At 45.3% G+C, this 7,202-nt stretch overlaps 1 pseudogene; it reads right to left on the reverse strand.

The window, feature by feature from the left end:
• Positions 1-1,693: 1,693 nt before the first annotated feature.
• On the reverse strand, positions 1,694-6,246 carry LOC121320148 (annotated as a pseudogene).
• Positions 6,247-7,202: the final 956 nt, after the last annotated feature.

Below are 7,202 nucleotides of genomic sequence, written 5' to 3' on the forward strand. Positions count from 1 at the left end.
ATTGATGACTTATTTAAAACTAATAATCATTAACCAGAGATCAATAACTCCTCTTCCCCAGCAGGAATCACGGTGTGATGTCACACAGAGTATTAAACTGCTGTTGCTCCAACGAACCACTAGGTGTTAAAGAGACAGGTAGGTTTGGCTGCACACAGAGCATACGACACAGGCATTCAAACACGAAACATGTTGAAGACACTAGAGCAGGGGTCTCCTACCCTGGTCCTGGAGAGCTACTGTGGCTGCTGGTTTCTGTTTCAATCAATCTCAGTTAATTTTACCAGTTACTGCCTGCCTTAGTCAAGAATAACAGGTGTTCCAGATCTTTAGCCACTGATGATGTAAAGACACCTAGAAAACCTGCTGAATAGGGGCTCTCCAAGACCAGGGCTGGAGACTCCTGCACTAAACCAAGGGTTCCCAACTCCAGTCCTGCTTCTGACAAGTGCTTAATAAAAACTAAACCCTCCAGTAGGAGACACTGAGAAGCTGTGAGATGGACAGGCTGTGCAGGTCAGGATTCAGAAACTCTCCGGTGCTGTGTTTGGACCGAGTCAAGCATGTTCACATCAGAGTGATGATGGATGAGCAGTGTATGAAATCAAGACTTTCAAAAGCAGCTCACCCTGAAATACACAAGGGCTTCAGACTAAAAGAGACCGTCTACTGAGGAACAACATGCTGCTTTAAAACCTGTCAGGACTTAAACTAGTAAAGTATTTTCTCAAGCTAGGGAAAGGAAGTGGAAAAGTCTCAGGCAGTAAGAACTGTTGCCATGGCCATAGTTTCCCCACAGAATTGGACTACTTCGAAAAGGGAAGTGCCAAAAACATTTATAAATCACAGAAAACTATTTTATTGATGGTAATTAAATCAAAAGAAAACCAATGTACTGAGAAAAAAAAAAAAAATAAGAAAGCATTGTTCCAAAGAGAGAAGCAAACACCTTAAGCTGCACCTAAACCTACTCTTGATAAACCCTCAATTTCTTATGGGGGAAAAAAAAAAAAAATTGCTGAAACACTTGATTGTCTACTGCAGCACTGGATTTATTTTCCTTGGCCACATGTGCCTTTGTGCAAGTAGGGCTGCTTTTAATACACAATCAGTTCTGGACAGCGGATGACACCAAGGCAACCTCTTGGTTTCAGCATGTAGTGCCGTGCAAGCAGTTGAAGAAACACAACCTGTAATCATATTACTCTTCAGCACCCTTTACAATGTAACTCCCAAGTAATTAGCTTTCTCTTCAGCATCAAGTAATAAAGACTCATTTCGACAGGAGATACAGATTGAAGCAATGTTTTGTGGTCAAATAAGTCAAGTGTATTTAAATAACAGCACTTTAGTCAGTGATCAATTTAAAATGCCAGCTTAATATTCAGTTACACCTTCCTACTAGTTTGAAGAAACAAACTGGTGTGAGTTTGCCTACAAGGGAGGTAACTGTTTCACATTAAGCCACATCTCACCTTTGAGATCACTCCCATATGTTGGGCAATATGGAATGCATTGCAGGTCTTCTACAAGAGATGCCACCTTGTGCAGTTTGGGTGAACACTTGGATCTTCAAGCATCTGTATTGCACATCTCCTATAAAACACATTGAACACCACCACTGAGCAAATACATTAGCTTTGACAAGGCTTTTATTATTCAAACACATCAGGAAGACACAGCGAGCAGTTTGTCAGTAGACTGGGAGCGCCTCTTCAGGAACACAGCCAACAGGACAGCGCAGGAGAGAGCCAGAGCCACAGCGGAGACTGCCAGTACAGGGACAGAGCCTGAGTCTGAGGCAGGAGAGACAGAGGGGTTAACAGGACAGTGCAGGAGGGAAGCTACACCCACTGAAGACTCCAGAGAGCATCACTTAAATTAGATCTCCAAGTAAAGAAACCCAAGGGACTGGAGTACATACCGGTCCAGTGAGGAAATCTGTTGTAGCCTAGTCATTCAAGGCTCCCATAGCTTTCCCCAGTACTGATAACAGCACAGAGTCCAACACTATATACACATGTAATGGAACATTAGATCACAGGCCCAATAGCCTCTCATTTGAAATACAGGACTGAATTGTTTAACAAATAACTTTTAGGATTAACAGAAAGTTAAAAGCAGGCTAGCCCAGCTCAGGATCATGGAGAGCTGCACTCACTCTGCACTTCCACAAGCTGCAGGGGGTGGTACAGGGACTCCTTGCTGAGCACGACAGCATGGTCTCAGGCCACATGCACCACGGTCAGGGGGCCGATGGTGATCTCTTTTACATGCACTCGGGGGTCCTGGCCAGCTACACAGAGAGGAAGACACAGGAGGGCAAGGTTACTGGCATTGCTGAAACCAAGCAACACACTGGCGATTGAGCTACTCCACAATGCAACTCCCTGGTACCTGATCCCCTTCATGTATTTTAACTAACACCAATGGTCTAGCTGCAAATCAGACCAGCTGACCTACTGCAAAATCAGTCATTCAGATTAATTTGAAGCACTGGTTTGAACATCTTTAACCCTTTACTGCCCCGACTCTTCCCATTCAGATTTCCTAAATTTCAAGCATATGGGACACTGGGCAGCAAAGGGTTAAGACTAAACTAATTTATCAGCTTGGTTAGAGTTCCAGCCCTATGAAGGGGCCTCTCCCAGGCTGGGTGTTCAGACAGTACCTGGATCAAGATGAGCTGCTCTCTTGTGCAGCCATTTTCCTCTCCAGTCAGGTTGGTTGATCCAGGCAGGAATCCCACAGCTCCCCACCTGCCTGGAAGGAGGGAGGAACCGGGGTGTCCCAGAGCAGGAGCCAGCATCACAGCACCCACACACTACAGAGGAGCCATCCTCAGAGATCCATCTGGAGAAAGAGGCACAGCATGATGGGGGAGCAGGATCACAGAGAGCCAGCTAGGATACAAAGACTATGCAAAGCTACAGAGCAATCACTGTCAACACTAACGGATTAGTACATTTCAACATTTCTGCAATAGGATATCAAATAACCAAAACTTGATATGAAAAGTATGGATAAAATTTCCACACAGGATTAGAACACAGGGCATGGGCAAGCAACAGGGCAACCTAGCATCTAAATATATTAAAAAAAAAACTAAAATAGTGTGAAGAGAGGACTTGCAACTAACAGGGCCACCACCTCCGAGTGTCAGATGGAGTGTTGCACAGCTCGTATTCAGGGAGAGCTGCAACTGGCATACAGAGGTAGGCTGCCATGATTGCAATGACAAAGTTCATCCCACAGGTGCTCAACTGAATTGAGCTTGCAGAGGTAGACCGGTCTCCTAGAGACCATCTCAAACAACATGGTGGAATAAGGGGGCAGGGTCTGGATTTAAAGGCTAGTCTGTTCAGCAAAAAGGATCTGATCAGTCTTGCACAACTTTCTTGTTTATTCTGGTAGGAGCAGGCCTTGTTGGAGGCATCAGCTGGTTTCTCAGCGTTGACTGCCCTCAGTGTGCAAGTCACAGATCTGTAAAAAAAAAAAAAAAAAAAAAAAGGGGGGGGGGGAGGGAAAGACTCAATGGGAATGTAGTCAGTCAAACACCATATAACACATCAATGCACCAGAAAGCAAAACTAGTCACAGTATACTTTGACATGTTAAAAGGACCCAGGTCTAGATAAGCCTTACCAAACTCCTGGAATCCCCCTGGAACCTGAAAGCAGTGATGTCAAAGCGCAGCTTGTTCAGAGCAAGTCTGGTGAAGGAAGAGGAGGAGTCTGGAGCCTTGCTATCCATCAGGCAGCTGGGAGACAGGCAGGAGTAACGGTTATATCTCCAACACACAGCATTCAAAACAGGGTTAATGAAGTAAAGTGCAGCACAAGCCAGTGTGTAAAGCAACTCCAGTTCTCACCCAAGTTTGTCCACAACGGCATAGCTGGGCTCCAAGTCCTTGTTGCCGCTCAGGGTCGCGATGCAGCTGTCAACGTAGAGCCGCAGTGGCACGTGGTTGTCGACGGCAACAGAAGCCTCGACGTGAAGGACGTCACCAAGGTGATGACATTGGAGACTCTGGGACCACTCCAGTTATCTGGAACAGGAAGCATTTAGACACATTATACAGAGACCAGCACTAAACACACGATACAAGAACCTCTACTACAGGAAAGAACGCACTAGCAAATCCTTACTACAGGACCACTCCAGTTATCTGGCAGAGGAATTGTGCACTGGCAACAAACAGCTGCAGGAACCCTCCATGCCAGGTGTGTGCAATGAGTCCTGGAGGGCCCTTCCACTCCAGGGTTAAACAAACTACTTCAGGGCCTGGATGAAGGTTTAATTACAGTTTAGAACAGAAACACCAGCAGTGGAAGACCCAGCTTAGGCCACCCCTGCTCCATGATAAACTGGCAAATCACCGGCAGGATGTCCAATGCTGACCCTTCCACTCCTGGGCTGTGTTCCAACCCTGTTGTAAATTGTTTCATTATACTGCAGCCTATGCACAGCATGGGGAAATCCTATTTGTATCTGTTCCCATGGAGTTATAAAATAAAAGGTAGTGGCATAAATACAGTTCTCTAATGGAAGGACAGACAGTTTATTTTATTAAACCATCATACAAGCAGCAATGTGCAACTATGTTGCTGATAGAACACAACCTTATACAGACACACACAAGCCTAGTTTGATTCTCTTAATGGCATATCCCGACACAAGTGAATACTAATGCTTCCAGGTTACAGGTGCAATTTTGTTCTGTTTGAATACATTGTGGCACTTCCAGAAGTAAATGCTCTCAGAGAGAAAGAGAAACTGGTCTTCATGTTCAAAGGCAGTTGCCAGGTTGTGATTAAACCCCACTCCCCATACCCAGCCCATTCCTTCATACCACTCATGAGCAGCAAGGAGAAGTCCAGGATTTGCTCTGTAGAGGCTGTTGAAGTGAAGGGCACCCAGGTTGGCTTTGAGACATCACAAGCTGGGGGGTGTGGGAAAATGGAGAGGAGAGAGAGCAAGAGAGAGAGAGAAACTGAAGGCACCCAGTCAGCTTGAAGAGAAATGCATTTGTTAAATGAAATCAAACATGTTTGCTTCCTTCAATAGAATTGTCAAATCTTTTACAGCAGCAGAGGCTTGAACCCTGGTACAAGCGAATGACCAGCAGCAAAGGGATTTAGCATGAAGTTTACAGATCCAGCCCCTGAGGTCCTTGTCTGTGCAGTACCTAGGGTATCGGCATTCAAGGAGAATGTCAGCCACATTAACCCTGGTGATGATGCCAATGCTGGCAGGCTTGTAATAGAGATGGTTTGTGTAGCTCAGGAAGTCTGGGAATAGCTAGGGAGAGAAGTGGAAGTGACCCATCAATGCTTGATTATGAAAGAGTGAAACAGTCTTGAGCTTTAACCCCTTACGGTACACAAGGAATTGAGCATTTGTTCAAACAATTTAATACATTTGAGTAACTTGAACAGCACAAGGAAACTGATACTTGGACAACACGCTCCAGCCGGTCAGTACATTGTGATTCCCTGTTTCATACACCTCAATGCAAAATCTTGTAGAAATGTCAAGAGGTAAATTAGCATTTGTTTAATTTAACTGGCAACAGAAAACGCACATAGAATGTAAGAATTCAGAATTTGCTCTAGAGACCCAATTAATGCACAAAGCAGTTTAACGGGTTTCACATACCAGCACTATAAAGATCACTGATCAAAACACTGGAATTCTACTGCACGCAAGAACTTCACTCTGAAGGGCAAGCAGTAAGGAAAGCTGGGCTAACTACTCAAAAAGAGTTTACTCTACTGGCTACCGCACTAACAAATGCGATCGACACGCAGGGTTACCTGGAAAGTACTGCCGCCATCCTGGAGCTGGATGCTAACAAAACCGTGCTGACGACGCTGTCAGAGGAGGTGGCCGAGCAGCCCGCGGACCCCACGCTCAAGTCGGCGCTGTTCACCAGGTAGCCGATCCCGAACAAGTCCCGGTTCACCGTCACGACCATGGAGTCTTTCCTGCAGTCCAGAGTGACCGAATTCGACAGCGACGGGTCAGCTCTCTCCACGGAACGAGGGGTGGGCTTCGCCTGAAATACCGCTCTCGGCGCAGAAACGACTGCGCTCCAGGAGGCTGCAGGTACGGCGCTGCGTTATAAACCTGCTGATCCGGCCAGCTCCATCCAAAAGCGCCGTGGAGCTGCACAAGCAAAATCAAAGCGAGCGAAAGCGCTGTCTGAACACTGCGCATCCCCATTGCAAACTCTTCAGCACAGAATCAAACACTGCAGCTGCGTGCCGATAAGCCCCTAACCAGCACCTTTATACTCACCGGAATCAATTAACGTGTTAAACCTGACTGGGTAATTAAACAATCATACACCGACACACACATTCAGTACGGTAACATCAGATCAACTCTTCAGAAAACTAATGAAGGGACTATTAGGAAAACAGAATCAGAACATTGTTCTTCTGAAAACGATCATTTTCTGTGTTTACATGGCATGAATTATTATTTATTCTTAGCAGGGCGACTTAAAAATGTTACAGAGTATTACAGTACAGGTATCACATTACAAATGATCACATTACAGAATATCACATTACAGATAAGAGCAGTTATAAAGTACGATAAAATCAGTAGAGAGTAAGATCAAATACAAACTGAAGAAAACAAACAATCCAGTAAATAATTACATTTACCAGCGAGTTCGACCGAGAGCAGTTAACTTACAGTAAAAACATTTGCACACATGAGTAAAGTCCAGTAAGACCACAAGTATTGTAATGGATTGAACACAGGGGTTGTGTTACTCCTCCAAAACTATTTGTAAATAGTTGTATTATCATGTTTAATGTGTGTGTAATGCAGAAGAAAGTGTGTATACCACTTGAACTGGGAAAGTTGTGATGATTGACAGCTTACAGGAGCTACCAAAGTCCTGCCTGCTTGCTTTGATTGGTGGATGCAGTTTTGGGCAGGAGCTCGGAAGGGAGAGGACGATTAGAGCAGATCAGGGAAGGAGAAGGGAGAGTGCTCCAATCCACGGAAATGCGCCCTACGAAGTGCACTGCGAAGGGCGGAGGTGGATGGCATCTTAAGGGGTGTTCCCATCTGTAGTGAACAGAAACTGCTCCCTCCGAAGGGCCCTTCAAGCTGGCGATCCCGAAGTGTGCAAGCACTGTGTCTATAATCGTTTGCGCAATGTATTTTATATCAAATATATACAC

The sequence above is a fragment of the Polyodon spathula genome, chromosome 8 (assembly GCF_017654505.1).
Source record: "Polyodon spathula isolate WHYD16114869_AA chromosome 8, ASM1765450v1, whole genome shotgun sequence".
NCBI lineage: Eukaryota > Metazoa > Chordata > Actinopteri > Acipenseriformes > Polyodontidae > Polyodon > Polyodon spathula.